This window comes from Ictidomys tridecemlineatus, chromosome 2, assembly GCF_052094955.1.
Source record: "Ictidomys tridecemlineatus isolate mIctTri1 chromosome 2, mIctTri1.hap1, whole genome shotgun sequence".
Taxonomy (NCBI): domain Eukaryota; kingdom Metazoa; phylum Chordata; class Mammalia; order Rodentia; family Sciuridae; genus Ictidomys; species Ictidomys tridecemlineatus.
The window spans coordinates 229,311,616-229,332,835 of record NC_135478.1 but is presented as its reverse complement, the minus strand read 5'-3'; the positions used below and the strand labels follow the sequence as shown (position 1 = coordinate 229,332,835).

The 21,220-nt window shown below is 40.4% G+C and overlaps 1 pseudogene; it reads right to left on the bottom strand.

Moving 5' to 3' along the window:
* Window positions 1–13,547: 13,547 nt before the first annotated feature.
* On the bottom strand, window positions 13,548–15,943 carry LOC101977743 (ribonucleoside-diphosphate reductase subunit M2 pseudogene; annotated as a pseudogene).
* Between the last annotated feature and the right edge of the window lie 5,277 nt (window positions 15,944–21,220).

The window sequence follows — 21,220 nt, the reverse complement described above, 5'->3', positions numbered from 1 at the left end:
ATGGAATAGGAAACCAGGAATCAATATAAATGAATGAAAGAATAAAGAATAAGTTGAAATTCTTAGGAAAATTGATTTCTTCTCCCAGGGCAGAGGTGGACTTATTAATTACATACTGAAAGAGAATGATTGATTTCTAGTGTAAAAAACTACATAACTCCACCTTATTTGATCAAAGTGAATATTCAGTAATGGGATAAATCAAAATTGTGTGCCACCCAGCAGTATGCAATAAGGAAAGAACAGTATTACTTCCGTGATAATCATGAGGCCAAGTTCCAGACTGAAGAAGAGTAATGACAACCGAGAGAAACACATGTCTGCACTGGACTCTCCAAGGATTTGAGAGACAATTTGTGAAACTGGGTAGTGTCTGAAAATTAGATGGGAGGAATGTGACTATTATGAGTAGGAAAATTTTGCAGGAAATAACACACTGAAGTGCTGAGAGGCATCCAGACAGTCATTTTCAGATGGTTTGAGGGAAAAAAAGCTTTAATTTTACTCAGTGTTAAACTTTTCTATAAGCTAATTGTTTCACAACTAGAAATTCCTAAAGAAAAAAGAAATAGGACATTGTTCAAAAATATAAAAATCCAAAGGAAAAGTTAAATAGATAAGACACAGTTGAGGGAATTGGGGACAAATGGGAAAAAATTACTTAGAGCATAGCAAAAAGAAAATGAATGTGAGTGTCCAGATTTATAAATTGGAGATATGGGATGAAAAATGTCAAACAAGCTATAGATTGGATGTGCCCCCACAAATTCATATTTGAAACTTAATCTCCAATGTGATGCTATTTGGAAAATGGGGCCTTTAGAAGGTGGTTAGTTCATGTGGGTTGGGCCCTCATAGATGGGATTAGCACCCTCACAAAAGAGGCCCTAGGGAGATCCCCAGCCCTCTACCATGTCAGGCTACTTTCAAAAGATACCCCTATGAAAAAGTGGTTCTCAGCAGACATGGAACCTACTAGCACCTTGATCTCAGACTTCTTATCTCCAAAGCTGTCAGAAATAAATTTCTGTTTCTTATAAGCCATATGGACATATTTATCAAAGCACTCTAAATGAAATAAGACAACACTTAAAATTTGAATTCTGGGTAGAATTGAAAGAATGGAGAAGAGACAATATTTGAAAAGATGATTCTGAGGACTTTTAAGAACTAGTGAGAGACATAAGTTCAAAAATACAGGAAGCATAATAAACATTAAGCAAAAAAATAAATAACTAAATCTACATCTAGACGCGTGGTAAAGCTAAAAAGAAGATATTAAATACAACTAGAGAGAAACTTTCATGCCTAGCCCTCACTTAACAAACAACTCAAAAATGATGAAGTTGAAAACACTTTGTTCAGACCTAGACCCCAGGCAGCACAGGACTGTGATCCTGGAAAGAAAAACATTGAGATACTCATCCATCCTTCTGCCTGTCAGGAGATGAAACTCAAGTAAAACACAGTGGGCTTAGTGACTTGAGGGGACAGGTGGGGCATGTGTCAAGTGTCGCAAGATGATGGACTTCTAAGGAGAAGGAACTCCAGAAATGTGCATGGAATCACTTTGAATTGTAATGAAGATGGAAAAAGTGAAACTGAGGAATCTGTAAGGCACATGATTGCCTTACAGGCCTAGGGGGACATAGTGAAAGATCCTGGTTGAACACTGATAGTTGGTAGAAATCCAAGAAGGGCCATACATCATTGGTAGGAATAAACTAGCCTCACAGTAAAGACTATTCTAGGACCTCTAACACCCTTAAGAAAATCCTGGAAGGGTCACGCTAATCAGCAAGTGCTGTAATTGCCTACTAGAACAAAGTCCAGTACTCTATAAGGGAAAAGAACTAAATTAACTCAAAAAAGTAAATTTTACAAATCAAATTTTGCAAAACAGTGAAGAAGTATATGACCAATACCAGGAGAAAAAATATAGTCAATAAAAACAACATGACAGAGATGATGGAATTAAATGAATTTCAAGCAGATACTATAAATATGTTCAAGAAATTAAAAGAAAACAGAGACCCAATGTGGAAATGAATATAAGTTATGAAGTGGAATTTCTAGAGCTGAAAAATACAATATTTGAAATAAAATATTCAGTGGATAGAAATAAAAACACATTAGAAATTTCCAGTTCTGTCTCATATAAAGAGGTAGAAAGAGCATCACTCTGACACTACCAGGAAAAGCTACAGTTTTCTTGATCCTAGAGAATCGGGGTTACGAAACCCCTGAAAACCTAGGAGGAGATGCACCTGTAAAGATTTAAAGTTTTGTTGGAATAAAATAAAGGTGTTGTGTCCAACTGCTGAGGGCCATTGCCAAGAAGGAATGACGCATCAAAATCTCCTTGCCAGCGTACCCCATGCAGCTTAGAGGACATTCAATGGGACATTGCATGTATGCTTTAGTAAGGTAACCTTGCTCAAAGACCAGGGCCGATCCGGGTTTAGAGCTAATCAGGTTTGAGGAAGTTTCCCACTCCTTGAGTTTAAGGTGTTCCCGGTTTAAGACAATAGGGGTTTTAGGGAAGTTGGAGGTTGAAGATTATTGCTGCTGGGATTAGGGTGTTCCTGCTGCTTGTTCCCGTTGAGTTCTAGTGAGATTCAAATGGGCTTTGGAGTAGGTAAATTGGGCAGAGAGATTTTAGATTGCCCCTGAACCTGTGTGGAGGCGGTGTGAGTTCGGGAATAAAGAATTGCTGTTTGAATCTACAAGTGTGTGGTGGCTCATGATTCTGTGCCAAGCCAAGACCTTAGCATCCAACTTCAACTAAAAAAATGTTTTAAAGGTTGTGGCTCAGCGTTAGAGCACTTGCCTTGCATATGTGAGACCCTGGGTTCAATTCTCAGCACCACATAAAAATAAATAAACAAAATAAAGATTAAAAAAATAAAGTTTTGTTGGGAGTAGTCACTTACCTGGGAAAGGCACAGATGATGCCATACAAACTGGAAATGAAATCTGGCTGAAAATTTAAAGGACTTTTTAAATGCCACATATGGGATAGTGTCATGAAGCCCCTTAGGGGTGACTGTAGAGACAGTTGCCAATTCTTACAAGCTTCTCCAGGCGCTGTACCAGGTGCTTAACAGAAAACATGAGGGAACTCCTTGGAAAGTCCCTCACTGATATTGAGAGAGGACAGTAACCACTTGAGGAATTCCATCCATACACATCTCCCGCATCTTCCCTATGAAAATGTCCTGAATCTCCAAATCTCCAGGAGGAAAGCAACAAAAACCAAACCCTTAGGGCAACGTGGGGAACTATTGCCACTCGGAAGGGGACAGAAGGTCAAATAGGAATGCTGGGAGATCCAACCCTTGGAACTTGGAAGCCTCTGCCTAACTAAAAAGGAGAGATAACCAGAACATCAAAGGGAATCCCCCACTCCATCTCATCTTGCCAGGCTAACAGACATCAAGTGGAAGTAACAATGAGACACAACTGGGAGAGCTACAAGAGCAGATTCTCCTGGGAGTGCAGTGCCAAGCGAAGACCCAAGTCCAGGGAAAAGGCAGACAGAGGAAAATCCCTAACCACCAACCTACATTCTAGGTATGGAGTATCAGTAGCAGAATTTGGAGCTTTTTCTGCACAGAGGGTAGTACTGGGAACAACAAATATCACACCAAGACAAATTCCTGATTAAAATACAAATCCCTGGTAGACAGAAAGGTGTGCTCATCTTCAATCCTAAAAAAGTGGTCACCACAATGGCTTTAGTCCATTTTGTGATGCTATAACAAAATGCCTACGACCAGAAGTATTTGGATCATGATTCTGGTATTTGGAAAATCCAAGCAGCCTGATACCAGCATCTGACTGAGTCCTCTGGAAAATCCCAGTATGACAGAGGAATGGAAAAGGATACTTCCTTATGCAGACGTATCCAAGGCATGGGATGATCTTGCTTTATGACAATTTGCTATCTCAGAAACTAATTGTCAGAGGAGACCTGACCCACTCTTGAGAGAGAGCATCAGTCCATTCATGAGAGTAGAGGCATGTCCTAAACACCTTTCACCAGGTCCCACCTCCTAAAGGTTCCACCACCTAAACATTAGCCACCAAACTAGAGACAAACTTTCTGGCACATGAGCCTTTGAAGATAGAAGTTATCCAAACAGAGACAAAAAGGAGTGCAGAAACCAAGAGATCATCTGTGAATAGTAGGGCAATTTCAAATGTCTAACATGATAGTTGAGGGAGGAGAGAAAGGAGCAGAAATATCTGAAGAACTAGTTTTCCCAAAATTCATCCTGACCCCAAAATGTACATCCAGGAAGCTCAGACAATGATACATATCCAAACAAGCAAATGAACAAAAGCCCCATACCTAGACATATCACAACTGCTGAGAAAGTAACCTCACCTTCAGGGGAACAAGACATGGGAATACAGCAGATTTCTTATCAGGAGCCATGGGAGCAAGAAGATAGTGGAATGACATCTGTGTACTGAAGGAAAAATGTGCCAGCTCAGAAATTTGAGACCTGACAAAATATAAAGGAGGTAAACAACGGGAGGGGGAGCCATTGCCAGCAGACACACTCCACAGAGAATATTCAGAATTCTTCAGCCATGAGAAATACCACAGTTATACCTGGCTCTACACGAGTAAGGACCACGGTTGATAAGGAACATGGATAAAATTGGTTAAATGAAGGTAAAACACACTTTTTCATATTTTAATTGTCCTAAAAGACAAATGAGCAAAAGTAATGAAAATGTATTGTGTGCTTTTATAAAAACATAAGTGATATAAGGAACAAGCAGGGATATTACATAATAAAGGGGTCAATTCTCTAAGACAGCATAAAAACCATAAATAAGTGTGCGACTAACAGAAACACTTGAGACAAGCTGATAGAACTTTACAAAGAAATAGAAAAATCCATAATTGTAATGACTTTTAACACTGCTCTCAACAATTGACAACAAAATTGAGACCTTTTACTCTATGAAGAACACTATTAAGAGAAAGAAAGAGGTCTCAGACTTGGTGCAAATCTTTGCAACATATCTGATAAAGGACCTGTACCTAGAATATATAATATATAAAGAACTCTGACATCTCCACAATAGAAAAAAACAAGCAGTCTAACATTTAAAATTGGGGAAATATCTAAGCAGAAACTTCACCAGGAAGATAAACATATGGCAAATAATATGAATGGAGGAGAAGCAAAATAAAACCACAGTGACATACCACTGCATAACCCTTGGGATGGCTAGAGTTTTAAAATCTGACAGAGTGCTAACTAGGATACAGAGTTACCAAAACTCCTATATGTTGCTAATGAGCACGCAAATGTATACAGCAAATGTATACACGGGAGGCAAGTGTCTTACAAAGTTAAAATGCATTTACCTTGCAGTCCAGCAGTGCCACTAATAGGTTTCTGCCCCAGTGAACGGAAGGCTTGTGTCCACACAAAAACCTGTATGAATGTTTGCAGCAGCTGAATTTATTGCTCAAAACAATGCATGTCCTTCAGAGGGTGACTGAATAAACAAACCATGACACGTTCATAAAATGGAATACAACCCAGGAATAATAATGAATGGCTATTGATTCACACAGCAACACAAATGAATTTTAAATGCATTTTGCTGCAGACTCAGAAAAGGCTACATATAGTGGGACTGCATTTGGGTTTTGGGAAAGGCAAAGCCATAGAGATGGAAAACAGGTCAGTGGTTGCCAAGTGTTGAGGTAGTGAGGAGTGCAGAGACTGACACAGGAATGGAAATATCACAGACATATGACATGGCCACACTGTAGGGAGTGGAGAAGATGGGAGCTGAACTGAAAGACTTTGAAAACAAAGTCTTTCAAAAAAAAATGGAATTGATACATTAAGTCTAAGGACAAAAAGAACAGCACATTAGCATTGTACTCTAGTTGGTGATTTTTTTTTTCTCACAGGGGTAAGGATTAGCAATTCTGAATGCACCTTACATGTACACTAAGGTTGAACTAAAAAGCAATTATAGTGTAAATAATAAGAGCCAGATAGCAGAGTTGAAGGAAATGATTACAAATAACTCAAAAGGGAATGCTCAGATGAACTTTGCAATGCCAAATTTAAGTATGAGAATTAAGTATGCATTTGGATTTGTGTTTAGTATATATATAGGCATACATAGAAAGGAGTTGGGCCATGTATGAACACATTAGGTGTGCTAACTTTTTGTTACTTTAATGAAATCCTGAGTTAAGCCACTTTATGAAGAAAAGAGTTTTATTTCTGTCCCATAGTTCTGGAGATAGGAGGCCCACACAGCATCATGCTGGCTCTGGACTGCATCACATTATGGTGGAGTGCCTGTGTGTATGCCTGTCTGGTCTCTCTTCCCATTCTTATAAAGCCATTGGATTCAGTATCCTAATCACTTCCCAAAGACCTGCTCTGCACACCATAGCCAGATTATTTTCTTCTCTTAACATACGACTTCAGGACTAAACTCCATGACTTCAGGCAGGGGTTGGGCAGGAGCCGTATTCCAGCCATAGCAGTGGATTCGTAAACATACATGTGTTAGATGGCTCTGGCTACTGAGGAGAGGCCCCAGGATTGTTAAGCACCTAGATCTTGGCTTCTAAATAAGAGGAACCAGAACTTTGTGGGGAAATGAGTAATTCTGGTTCTAGGTTGGGACAGAAGAAACATAAGATGAGCCTGCAACATCTTGTGTCAGAAAATAAAGTGCAAAAAATAAGTAGAGGCATGTCAAAAAGTCCCAGAAATCAAACCAAAACATTCCAGTGACCAAAGTGTAACAAAAATGGAGTATGATCCAAAGATTTTTAAAAATCCTTGAATTTATTCTAATACAAATAAATTATAGTGGAGAAGAGGGACAACTATTCCTCATAAAAGGATTCCATTGAAAGTATAAAATGAGTGAGGGAATGGACAGTCATAGAATACCACAGTAATAATAGTTACTGCAAAATCTGCAGGTGAATGTTGAAATGAGTGAAGGAAATTTTAAAGAAATAAAGGATGTTTTCATAATTTCAAAGCATCTCTTCCAAAGTAACTAATTCCTATATAGGTTTTTTCATGTCCACAAATTATTTGATAACCCTCCATCCAGGAGTGCTTAATTCTCTTTGCCTTGCATAAAGTCTAGGTTCAATATCATTTCTCATAAGTAGGGTATAAAAAGAGGAAATTAGTCACTGGATTGGAGAAGCCTGGTAGACTGGATCTTAGCCAACTAGTCAGGTTGATACACATGTGCCCCCCAGCGGGGGGTGTGGTGAGCAGGGCGTTTCCCCTTGGATATCTCACATTCCATTATTTCAGTCAAGTCACAAGAAAACATGAAATGAATCCAAATTGAGGAACATTCTACAAAATTCCTGGCCAGTACTCATCAAAATTGTCAAAGTTATGAAAGTCAAAGTAATGCCCACACATCAGAAGAGACAAAGTAGACATAAAAAAAAATATACAATATCATGAAGTGGATCTTGGAACAAAAGACATTAGTGAAATATGACAATTCCCAGTAAAATCTCATTTTAATTTATAGTCCTACACCAGCCCCTGGTACTTTTTCAGTGTGGGGAGTGTGCCACACTTCAGTCAGACATGCACATCAGGAGGGACTCAGCTGAGGGCAGACGGCCTGTGTTTCCCTTGCGGCTCTTCTGCAGGTGTGGAATTACTTCAGAATGAAAATTAAAAGCACAATGTAAAATTAGACAATGTGAAAGAAAGGAGCCTGCGGGCACAGCAAAAGAAACTTTTCCCATAAAAGCAAAGAGTTTGAATAAAGGAACAGAACATTTGTGACCTCTAGGACAGTAGCAAGCAAACTTTGGAACTCTGGAAAAAAAATCTAAGTAGATGATGACCAGATTTTTTTCCAATCTCATCAGAACTAGGCCTGTAACTTAAAGAAATTTGAAAACCTCCAAACAAAGGAAATGCCAGGAAAGTATATTATATTAAAATTCCTATAAGGTAAGGATAAAAAGAAAATCTTTAAGCAGTCAAGAGAAAAAAACCATGCAAGGAAGAGAGAGAAGGTGACTGCACGTTGTCAGGAGGAGAGCAAGTACCACACAAGGTGGGTTTTGTGGTCAGTCCTGTCAGACATTTAGGGAAGTAGTAATCCACAGACTTTTCCAGAATTGCAGAGAGAAAAATCCTTCCCAAATACCTTAATACCAGAATTCCTTTAATGCCAAAACCAGAAAAAGGTTCATATAGAATGAAAGCATAGATCAACATCCTTCACTAATGCATATTCCAAGATGTTTAATAAAATGTAGCAGATCAAACATTATAGCATATAAACACCACAGAAGACTAAGAGGGCATTTCCCAGGAATGCAAGTTTGGCTTAATATTCAATAATTGATTAAAATAATACCTCATAACAAACTAAATGAGAAAAACCTTACACCCTCTCAACAGGTGTAAAACACTATCAAAACTTAACATTCATCACCAAAAAAAAAATCCAATCAGTAAATGGGCCAAGGACCTGAACAGACACTTCTCAGAAGAGGATTTACAATCAATCAACAAATATACGAAAAAATGCTCATCATCTCTAGCAATCAGAGAAAAGCAAATTAAAACTTCTGTAAGATACCGTCTCACTCCAGTAAGAGTGGCAGCCATGATGAAGACAAACAACAAGTGCTGGCAAGGATGCAGGGGAAAAGGCACACTCATACACTGTTGGTGGGACTGCAAACTGGTGCAGCCAATTTGGAAAGCAGTTTGGAGATTCCTTGGAAAACTGGGAATGGAACCACCATTTGACCCAGCTATTCCTCTTCCTGGACTATACCCAAAGGACCTAAAAACAGCATACTACAGGGACATAGCCACATCAATATTTATACAGCACAATTCACAATAGCTAAACTGTGGAGCCAATCTAGATGCCCTTACGTAGATGAATGGAAAAAAAATGTGGCATTTATACACAATGGAATATTACTCAGCAATAAAAAATAATAAGATCATGGCATTTGCAGGGAAATGGATGGCATTAGAGCAGATTATCCTAAGTGAAGTTAGCTAATCCCCAAAAACAAATGCCAAATGTTTTCTCTTATATAAGGGGGTGACTCAAAATGGGGTAGGGAGGGAGAGCAAGGGAGGAAGATTACCTCTAGATAGGGAATAGGGGTAGGAGGAAAGGGAGGGAGAAGGGGAATAGCATGGATGATGAAAGGAGACCCTCATCATTATACAAAATACATGTATGAAGATGTGAATTTGGTGTCAACATACCTTATATATAATCAGAGATATGATAAATTATTGTACAATGGTGTATTAAGAATTGTAATGCAAAATAAATACATTTTAAAAATCATTTTTAAAAAACCATCAACATTCATGATTTTTTAAAAAAAATAAATAAAGCCAGAAATGCGGGGGGAACCTTCCTTAACATTTAAAACCAATAGTAAATATCATGCTTCATGGGAAACAGACTCTGTCCACCTAAAAATGGAAACGAGGTAGGGATATCGCCACTTCTCTTCCATGCTGCATAAGGCAGGAAGAAGAAACAAAGACATAAAGGTTCGGAAGGAAGAAGTAAAGTGGTTTGTATTCACATATGGCATGATTGTGCACCTTCACAGAAAACTCTCAGGGAGCCTGGAAAAGGCATTTGCAAATGTAATGCAGAATAGCATCTAAAAACAAAATAGTTAAAGACAAACATGATACAATACGTGCAAGATTTATAAATGGAACCTTTTACAATGGAACCGCCTGGATGCCCTTCAGTAATGAGCAGGTACAGGAAATGTGACTTACACATACCTCAGAACAAAACGAATGAGAAAAACCTTACTCCCTTAAAGCCATGAAGAAGAATGGATCATGGCGTTTGCTGATACATGGATGACACTGGACACTATCATTCAGTGATAGTGAATAAGCCAGACTCCGAAAGCCAAAGGTTGAATTTTTCTCTGATATGTGGAGCTAGTCCAAAATAAGGCAGGGCAAAAGAACCAGAAAAGGGGGCTCCATTCTAGAGGGGGTTTTATTCCATCAAATTTGAATAAAGAGTGGACTAGAAAAAGGGAAAAGAATGGATGGGTAAAGAAAGTCACCATGAGGACCAGGAAGAGGAGTAGAATGAGTCTGACCTGCTTTCCTCTTCCCATATCTGGACATACCACAGTGAATCTCGCTGTCATGTGCAACCACAAGACACTGACTTAAAAAGAAAAACCTGCGCTGGGGTATGGCTCAGTCGTAGAGCGCTTGTCTTGTATGTGGGAGGCACTGGGTTCGATCCTTAGCACCATATAAAAATAAACAAAATAAAGATATTGTGTCCATCTTTAAAAAAAAAAAACTTTAAAAAAACTAAAAGTAAATAGATTAGCAGAGTAGAGGGAATGGAACAAGAGGGAAAAGGGGAGAGAAAGGGAAGTACTAGGGACTGAGAGCAAATTATATTCCGTGCTTTTATAATTGTGTCAAAATGTATCCTGATGTTATATATAACTGTATAAGAGCCTGTAAAAATTCTTAAAAAAAACTATATTACTGACTGGCCAAAAGAGATGGAAAGATGGTTCAAGTCTTTTTTTGGTACTAGGGATTGAACCCAGGGGCACTCAACCACTGAGCCACAACCCCAGCCCTATTTTGTATTTTATTTAGAGATAGGGTCTCACTGAGTTGCTAAGCTCCTTGCCATCACAAGGCTGGCTTTGAACTCTTGATCCTCCTATCTCAGCCTCCCAAGTCACTGGTATTACAGGCTTGTGCCACCGCGCCTAGCTGGTCCAAGTCTTTTGATACAAAGCTGAGTGGGGTTCAGGTGCCAACTTCCTGCAGTTAACTACCAGTCAACCAATGAACAATGCAGTCTAAACTTTGTAAACTTTTCTAGAGAAATTAACACGCAGATTCTGAACCCTGTAGAAAAGCAAAGAAAGACCTATAATAACCAAACAAATTTTCAAATCAACATTGGGGGACTGTTATGTCAGTAAAGACATTGTGGTAGAGACAAGCAAACATTTAAATTAATGCTGAAAAGGGCAGGTTTCAGGAGTAGACGGACACATACGTGTCATTCTCAAGGACATAAATGTAACTCAGTGGAGAGGGGAAGCCTGATCTCTAAAGGATCTGGAGCAACCATACATCCATATATAAAAGTGAACCTCAGTCTTTGCCACACCCATGCACAAGAATCAACTAATCACATTATTCATCTACACATAAAGACTAATGCTATAGAATTAAAAAAAAAACAGTTGGGTTGGCAAAGGTTTCTTTAATGGAATAGAAAATAAAGTACAAAAGAAAAATTGAGGCCAGCACAGTGGCACACACCTATACTCCCAGCATCTCTGGAGGCTGATGCAAGAGGATTTGAGTTCAAAGCCAACTCAGCAATGGTGATGCACTAAGCTTAGAAACTTTGTCTGTAAATAAATTATTAAAAAGAGCTGGAAATGTGGCTCAGTGGTTGAGTGCCCCTGAATTCAATTCCCAGTCCCCTCAAAAAAAGAAAAATTGAAAAGTTAGGCTTTCTAAAAATTAAAAACTGCTCTGAGAAAGTCACCAGTAGGAAAAAAAAAGAGAAAGTAAATCAAGGAGAGGAGAGGACATCAGTCCAAAGACTTGCATGCAGAGCATTCTGACCAGAATGTAAGTCACAAGAAGAGATGAAGCTAAATTGTAAGAACACAACAACCCTACTTTCTAAATGGGCAAAAGATTTGAACAGCACCTTTCAAAGAATACTTCTTTTTTTAATGACCATATAACCTGAATTTATTAATTTTAGGCAACAATAAGTTAAAAGATACAAGAGTCCCATATTATAGGCACTGAGAAAAAGATGATTATGAAGGAAGGAAACTAATGAATGGTCAAACAGCCAACATACAAGCCACTCAATTAACAAACAGGGCCAAAGATCAAGACAAGTCATGCTCCGTCTTCTGTGTAACATCTTCCCAAAGTCGGATGGATCTAAACTGGCTATGTTAGCTATTAGTTTCCACCCCTACCTGAAATTAACATTTGAATAGAACACATATTAATAGATCATACCAGCACTAGTTTTCTACAGGTTAAGGAATTCACCAGGTGATACACATATTTAGAGAAATGTTAGAATAAGTGTCTTACAATTATTAACTTCAAGATAAAACTGTATGATTTTTTCCCCAAAATACAAAAAAGTAAAACCTAAATGGACAGAGTAAAAAAAATTTCTAACTTAAGAGACTTATAAATTTGATACCTACTTAAAACAGTATCTACTTACAAAGTTAGAGTAAGCACAACTTCTAAGAGAGCCAATTTCAGTTCTGGTGTCACCACTATTAACAGGAGAGCTGAGGCAGGTCACTTTGTCTAAGGATGACCTGAAAAGTCATAATGCTATCTTAAATACCACCTACAAAGACCTTTTAAGTCTTTTCATACCAACTAGAAATTGAGCAAAGTACAATTTGAGAAACAATGATACTGCTCCTCACATGCCACTGGGTCACTGGCAGTTACCCAAATCAGACCTCGATTCCCCAGGACTTAAGTTAGAAGCTCCTTGCCTTGAAAAACACTATACCTCAGCTGAACATGAGATGCCATGACACCCTACCTGGGGTTTCAGAATCAAACACACAAATTGTCTTCTACTGGCACCAGCAGACTACCATCTATGTATGCACAGGACTGACTTAAAATCGATTAAAGAATATTTCAATTCATTAAAGAATACAAAATTTTTAAATTACATACTTAGCCAACACAAGTTTAATTGTTTAGTGAATTTTGAATTGGCCCCCATTAGTGGTAAATACAACACTTTGTATTTGGTGTAGAAACCAAACGTATCAGGCTTTTACCTTGACAGTACACTGTTCATTTGTGTGTAAAGTGCTAGTTTTATCTACAAGCTAGTTAAGTAAAGCCTGCATTGTAGCAGTGAGACTGCTGTCTTTCAGCTGCCTGATGACTGTACCTGATGTTTAATCCTGCTGGTCAGGCTTGCTTGAGGGTCCCCTCACTTTGAAGCCAGGACTGCCATTGTTAGTGGTATGGTGAAGTGGAGCAGCCTGCTTGCAAGAGCAACACGGACAAGATCCTCTGTAAGAATCCAAGGAGCCTGTTTCAAATGTCTTTTCTTTCTAGATAACACCACTAGCATTATTAATAAATAGGATTGATTCTGAGGTAGCTACACAGTTCTTTTTTGTTTTTCTGAAGGGTTGGGGGTTGTTTTGTTGTTGGTACTAAGGACTGAACTCAGAGGCACTGAGCCACATCCCCAGCCCTATTTTGTATTTTATTTAGAGAGAGGGTCTTACTGAGTTGCTTAGCACCTTGCCATTGCTGAAGCTGGCTTTGAACTCTCCATCCTCTTGCCTCAGCCTCTGGAGCCACTGGATGTCATTAATGAATGCTATGCACAATGTGTAGCTGGTTGGTTTCATTTTAGTGGATTTTGGGGGTAGGGAATGAGAAGGGAGAAAATCAAAATCAGCCAAATAAGAGCACATCTATTCATTTAGAATCAGCACCCAAGGTAAAGGAATTCTCTGTGTATTCTACATCACTCCCATCCTCTGATACTCGCCTACTATCAAAGAAATTAGTCTTCCCTTCTGATGAACCATTCCCCATAAAGACAAATGGATTTTCCACTCTGAAAACCTTCTTAAAGTCCAACTCTAGCATGAGCCTGTCTGCCACGAATTCAATGAACTGCTTCATCCAAGTACAGTTCATCCCAATGAGCTTCATGGGCAAGGCCTCAGTGAGGAGCTCCTGTTCCATCCTGACAGCATTGACGATTATTTATTTTACTCTCTGCTCTGATGGTGTGTGTAGCAGGTATTCGGACATCGGGCAGCAAATTCAGAGTGTAAACCCTCGTCTCTGCTGATAAGTTCATTGGAAAATGTGAGGCCAGGCATCAGTTCTTATGAGCCAAAATATTGATGCAAATGAGCCAGAAAAGAAGATTTCTCCCGTAGTGGCCAAGACTACAACACGTTTTCTGTAGGTAGCTTCTTTGTCCCCAGTCCAACACAAGGCACAGTCTGCTTTCTTCTTCACCCAAGGCATCATTTCAATGGCACTGGAGAGAAATTCCCTGTCTTAGGAATTTTTAATGTAAATGTCAATAAGGAGACCATATATTTCAGAATGTATGTTTTCCATAGCAACTTGGAAGCCACAGAAACAGCCGGCTTCTATAATTTGAACCTCTTGGCTAAATCGCTGCACCAGATTTTCACTTGCTATGCCATCACGTGCTTCAAAGAAAGCTAGAACATGTGATATAAAATATCATTCCTCAGGCTTCAGGGCCTGCCGGTGCTGACTGTCCTTGGAAAGATCCACCTCCTCCACTGTCCAGAAGGACGCCTCGGCTTTCTTATACATTTGCCAAATATCATGGTGATTGACAGCAAACATGGCAAAGTGGCGGAGTTCTCTCGCAGTAGTGGTTCATCCTCTGATCTGGGGGCAGTTACTTTTTATTTTGTATTTTATTTAGAGACAGGGTCTAATAAAATTTTCTAATAAAATCTCTAATAAAATTTTCCAAAAAAAGTGGCAAAAAAAAAAGTGTTGGGTGAACCACATGAAACTGCGATTTTCTTAAGTCAAATACTTTAAAAAAGGGGAATAGCCATTTATTGACAATTTCATGTGGCTCAATGGATAAACTTTAGCTGTCACATTGCTTTCCATATCACAAGAGGACCATAGGACTCCTAGGTTCTCTTTGGCAGGAAAGGAGTATGGGGCAGGGAGCAGTCCCCACAGCCAAGGAGACAATGCTGCTTTGGGGCCAAGCTCAGGCTCTTGGGTACAAAGAATATTTCTGCAGCCAATAAGCACATGAAAAAACATTATTAATGATTGTGATAATGCAAATTAAAGTCAAATTTAGATTCTAACATGTCTACAGACTTAATGAGCATGTGGAGCAACTGTAATTCATGCATTGGGTTGGTGGGAATTTAAAATAATATAGCCTCTATGGAAAACTTTGGCATTTTTGTCAAGTAAAAATATGCTTATCATGTAACTCAGCAATTCCGCTTCGATAAATTTTTCCAAGAGAAATGAAAACATATAAACACAAAAGATGTTTACATCTTCACTCATGGTGTCCTGAAAGTACAACAGGCTAAAGTCAATAATATATGAATAAGCAAACTGTAATATATTTGCACAGTGGAATATCACGAATAATTCAGAAGAATCAACTACTGGTAAACAGAACACAGATAAATTTTGGGCTGAGACCAAAAGCAGCCGAACAAAAGGGTCCATGAAGCATAAGTCTGTTTATGTGTCATTCTGAAAAGGTCACGTTACTCTCTAGCGTCAGAAGTCAGACTGCTGGCTGCCTGGGTGGATGAGGCAGGCTCACTGAAAGGAATAGGGCGACGCTGTCCTGGTACAGCAGTAAAGGCACACGTGAAGCTCACTGTGTCCTACAGTTAGGCTAGAGCATTTCATTGTATATACACATTTATTTTAGCCTTCAATAAATTTTAAGTATTTTAAGATTTTTTAAATAGTCCACACAGAGATGTCAGACACACTCCTGAAGCATCTGCTGAATTTAACCAACTGCAGTATTATGCAAATCCAAGGTCTTGAGTTTCATTGTTCACTGGAACTTCAATTCCATAAGACAAAAGCTCATCAGTTGATTACAGAGAAACAGCAATTTTGGTTCTCATTTCTAGCACACCATCAGTGCTGCTCACCAAAGAGCCCCCACCCTGTGACAGGAGATGAAGTTCAAATGTGGGGATGAAGCCAGGGGGACCATGCCCGGGACAACCCGGGGCGAGGCACTGCTGGTGGTGTTCTGTAAGATCTGCTTCTGATGGTGCCTGTGTAGAGCGTTGATAAGAGACAGTACTCACGGGCATCGCGATAGTGCTGGCTGATCCCCCCAGCCCCTGCTGCGTACCAAAGGAAAGTAGGGGCGGAGATGGCCACCCGGAGGACGTGAGGACAAGGACTGGCCCAGGTGCCCACTGCAGCTTCCCCTCCCACATTGTGGAGAGCCAGGGACTCTGTGTGAAATTACCTGTAAAACTGGGAATGGCATAAAGGCAGGTTGAACATTGTTCTGAGTGTGGCAATGCTAAATAACTTCCCAAACTGAACCAGGCCTTGGCTGTTTGTCCAGGTCACATATTTACTTCCAAAGAGTGTTCAGGTTCCCCTCACTTCTTGCCAGCATGGTTTCACTTCTCTGAGTCTGAATTCTTCGTGTGATCTGATTCTTGTTCGAGCACTTGGTCTCCCATGTGCCAGCTCACAGGATTGGCTTGTGTGCCCTCCCTGCCTTGGTTCTCATTCTGGGGCTAAGTCGTGCCAGGCCTGGGGCTGAGCAGCAGAAACACAAAAATGAATGGGATGCTGTTCCTCCCCACAGGGAGTCTCAACCCAGCACCAGCCAACTGCTCTGTGTGGCTGACAGCAGAGTAGCAGGATCCTTGGTAAATCTGCAAGATCAAGTTACTAGAACAGTTCTTACTGAAAGGAGTCAAACATTCCAGAGTCAATAAATGAGTGTGCCACGTTCAAAAGCTGGCACTGCTAATAACCATAATTTTAATTCCTCAGATGTTGACTGTGGGTTGGATCAAGAAATCTCATCGTTGATTACTGCAAGAAAAAAATGAAACTGTAATTAATCATTTTGGCTAAATACAAATCTCATGAAACTCATGTCTCCATGACAGCTCTGCATGTTTCTTGAGTGATTTTTATGGTGCAGTGACCTCACAGCAGTCGATTCATAAGTCTAGAACTTCATTCCCTCCCTTACGTATGCAGGAGAGAGGGCAGGGTTTCCCAAGGTACATAGGGACATCTCAGCTATGCAGACAGGACCACCCACACTTGTGCAGCTTCCAAAACTTCAGGCAAAGGTCCCCCCAACACACACACACACACACACACACGTTTACTGGTGCATTATAGCTGCACATATTGATGGGATTGTTGTTATATATTTGTACACGCATACAGTATGACAATATAGTTTGGTCAATATCACTCCCAGCACTTCCTCCCTCCCCACTTCCCACCCTTTCATCCCTTTCCTTTACTGATCTCCTTTGATTTTCCTGAGATTTACCTCTCACCTTTTTCTTTTTCTCCTCTCTAGTTTCTACATACGAGAGAAACTAAATGACCCTTGACTTTCTGACTTTTGACTTAACATAAAGGTCTTTAGTTCCTTCCATTTTCCTGAAAAATCACATAATCTCATTTTTCTTTATAGCTGAATAAAACCATCATGTATATACCATATTTTCTTTATCCATCCATCCGTCTGCTGATGGACACCTAGCAGTCTGGTTATAGTTTGACTACCATGAATTGTGCTGTAATAAACATGGATAGGCAGGTATTGATGTAGTAAGGTGACTTTATTTCTCCAGGGTAAACCCTGAGGAATGGTATATCCAGGACATAGAGTGCTTCTAGGCTTAGAGTTTTGAGGACTCTCCATACTAATTACCATAGTGGTTGTACTGATTTATAGTCCCACCAAAAATGTATAAGTGTTCCTTTTTCTCCACATCTTATCCAGCATTTATTATTGTTTGTATTATTGATAGCTGCCATTCTGATTGGTGTGAGATGACATGGAAAATGTTTTAAGAAAGGGAGGAACCCTTTGTCCCATTCCTTCTGGAATAATAAAATTTAGAATTAGAAGACACCTTGCAGAGTGTAAGGAACTCGGTCTCTGAGCATCAAGGACTTGGCCAAGGCCATACAACCTAGAAGGATCTGAGCCAGGACTAGCATCCTATGTGGTAGACACTCATCACTTTGTCCGTCTGGAGAAGGAAAAGTACCCTTTGTATGGGGGACTTGTACTTTCTGCCACTCCATATCCCAATCTATGGCCAGCAGGAACTGCTGGTGTGCTGCATCCCCAGCCTCAAGAACAGTTGAAAAATGGTCATGATTCAGGCAGCCAAGCACCTGGTGATAAGATTCAGGAATCTTATCAGCACCTCCACCTCCCCACCGGCAGCTCTTCAGGACCTGGCTGCAGCGGGTGACCCTTAACCCCAGTGAGAGCCCTCAGACACACTGTGCACCTCAGCTGGGGTGCATCCTCACAGACCTTGAGGCTGGGAGAAAATTACCAAAAGTGCCACTGGCCATGCCCACGCCCTTCCCAGAGGACCTGCTCAGAGGATGGGAAGGTTAATATAGTGTACAACTCTCACCAGCAGGAAATGAAAACAAGGTGGATTGCGGGTTTCTGAGCAGCAGACAAATACCTGTCAACTGAAGGAAGCAGGAGCACACTTGTCCAAAAAGGCATTTGCCAGCTGTTGGGGTTCCCTGGCTCCCCGCCATTTGTAAGGCATTCCACAAAGTGCTGGACGTGGCAAGAGCAGCATAAGCTGCCTATGCCAGTAGCAGCATTCAACAGGCCTTAGAGGGGAGGCAGCCAGCAGTGGCACAGCAGGAGGAGAAGGATGTCAGGGTAACGCAGAAGTGGCTCCAGAGAGTTTAACTTCGGGGTTCTCAGTCGTGAACTCTGTGACTAGGCAGTTAAAGGATCTGCTGTCATCTCTTTTTATTCCATTTATTTATTTATTTATTTATGGTACCAAGGATTGAACCCAGAGACACTTAACCACTGAGCCAAGTCCCCATCCCTTTTTATTTTTGAGACAGGGTCTCACCAAATTGCTGAGGCTGGCCTTGAACTTGCAATCCCCTGCCTCAGCCTCCTGAGCCACTGGGATTACATGCATGCACAACCATGCCCAGCTCATCTTTTTTTTTTTTTTTTTAAATGATCAAATTGGATCATCATATTGGATGGAGTAATAACCCTCATCCAAGACCCCCAGTGGATGCCTGAAAATGTGGATAATACCAAATCCTTGTATATACGGGGTTTTTCTATATGTACATGCCTATGATGAAGTTAAATTTATAAATTAGGCACAAAGATTAACAACAATTACTATTGATAACAGTATACTTTATTGCATTTGCCCTGTGGGGCTGTTATTAAGTAAAGTAAGGAGTACTTAAAACAGGTTCTGCAATGCTGAGGCAGTGAATCTGATAAGTCAGAGGGCTACTGAGTGATAAAGGGGTAGGATATGTTGGGCAGAAATGACTCACAACCCAAGAGATTTCATCACACTGCTCAGAATGGTATGCAATTTAAAACATGAGTTGTTTACTTCTGGGATTTTTACATTTAATATCTTCAGACAATGGGGCTGGGGCTGGGGCTGTAGCTCAATGGCAGAGTGCTTGCCCAGCAGACTCTGGGTTTAATTCCCTGCACTCCAAAAAAAATTAATAAATCAGTCATTTGGAGGTCGACCATGGTTTACTGAACCCTCAGAAAGCAAAATCTAGAGTAAGCAGGGAACAACTCTATCTTCTTTGAACTAAAACCACACCTGAAAATGATTTCCTGCTGAGAAGAGTCAGTGGTAATATTTAGACAATTACCATGACGCTTGCTGAGATCACCAAAATTAAAAACTGTTAAAGCCACTAATAAACCTCTCATTGACATACTTTGGAACTGAGAAGGAAAAAATGCTAAAGTTTTGATAAACATTTGCCTAATAAGTAGAATTGTGTCTCCGTGCACAGTGAAACACTACTGTAATCCCAGCTAATCAGGAGGCTGAGGCAGCTTAATGAGACCCTGTCTCAAAAGAAAACAAAAAGGGCTGGGGTGTGGCTCAGTGGTAGATGGTCCCTGGATTCAATCTCCAATACCATAACATGAAGGAGGAGGAAGAGGATAAAGGGGAGAAGAGTATGGAGAAGGAGAATCTTAACAATTCAGTGGATGAGGAAGAATTTTTTTATAAAACGGGATATAAAATAACAGCACAAAGGCAGAGACTGATAAGTTTTATCTCATTAAAATTGGAAACTGTTCTGTGTTTAAAGACATCATTTAAAATATGAAGAGATAAGCCACAAACCAGGAAAAGATAGTTGCAGCACATACCACTAATAAAGGCTTAGTATCCAGTGCACGTGCACATCTCTTACCCATGAAATAGGTGGGCCAAGGTAATGAACCCCAGACTACAGGCGAGGGACCTCAAGTGGCTAATGACAGTGGCAAAAGCTACTAAACCTCACTCTGTGTAAGATGTATGCAAATTAAACAATAGCATTTCTCATCTGTCAAATTGGTAAGAATCTAAGAGTTGGGAGATACTAAATGCTGGCGAGGATGTGAAGTGGCTGCAAAAAAGAACCTGACCACAATTAAGCTTCTTTGGTGACCCCTCCCACCATAATTAAGCTTCTTGTCAGCAAGATTTTACAAAGAGTGTCAACAAGGTTTCACAGGAGTTCTGCACAGAGCTTTATGTGATTTGTAACTTTCTCTTTCTTGTAAAACCTAGGTCTGCGTCAAGCTTATTGCTGTGCAAATGATACTATTCTGCTTTCCTCCAGACCTCGCACCCAGAGATTTTTAGGCAAGAGCCCCTCTGGACCACCTCAGCTTAAATAAACCTGCTTCCTGAAAATTCCTCATGTATCCAGCTTCGTCTGTCCTCAGCAACAGAAGTGTACCTTAGAGCAAGCTTTGAAGAGTAACTTGGCAAGTTGAATGAACTAGCCCAGCAGCAGGCTTACACAGCCACTTCACTGCCAGCCACCAGCCCGACAGGGAGATGCGAGCCAGAATGATCTTGCAGTGTTATTAATAGGAGAAAAACAAACCAAAGCCCAAAGCAAATAAAAGCATGAAGTAAACCATGTCTAGCTGCCAGGCAGAAAAAGAAGAAGAAAAGGAGGAGAGCAGTTATAATAGCTCACAAGGTGACGGTAGTGAACTGGAGCCCTGCACGCTGAAGGGGATCGCCGGAGAGCAGAGAGCTGAACAACGACTCCAAAAGGAGTGAATGTGTGTCCACGTGAGGGACTTCACAAGAGGCCAGAGCATAGAGCAGGCACCCAGGGCAGATAGGCCTCGGAGGGCACGTCAGGAAGGCTACCTGTGACTCACAGGGATTCAGTGTGCTTTCCACTCCGTGCGTTATAGTCATCTCTAAAACTTACTGCACGTCATGAGGAGTCAGACTTCTGTTCTATATCCACGTAGAAGCAGAACCCTCCCGATTCTGCGAATTCCTTCCTGTCATAACATCTTATCTTCCACTGTGCAGTTT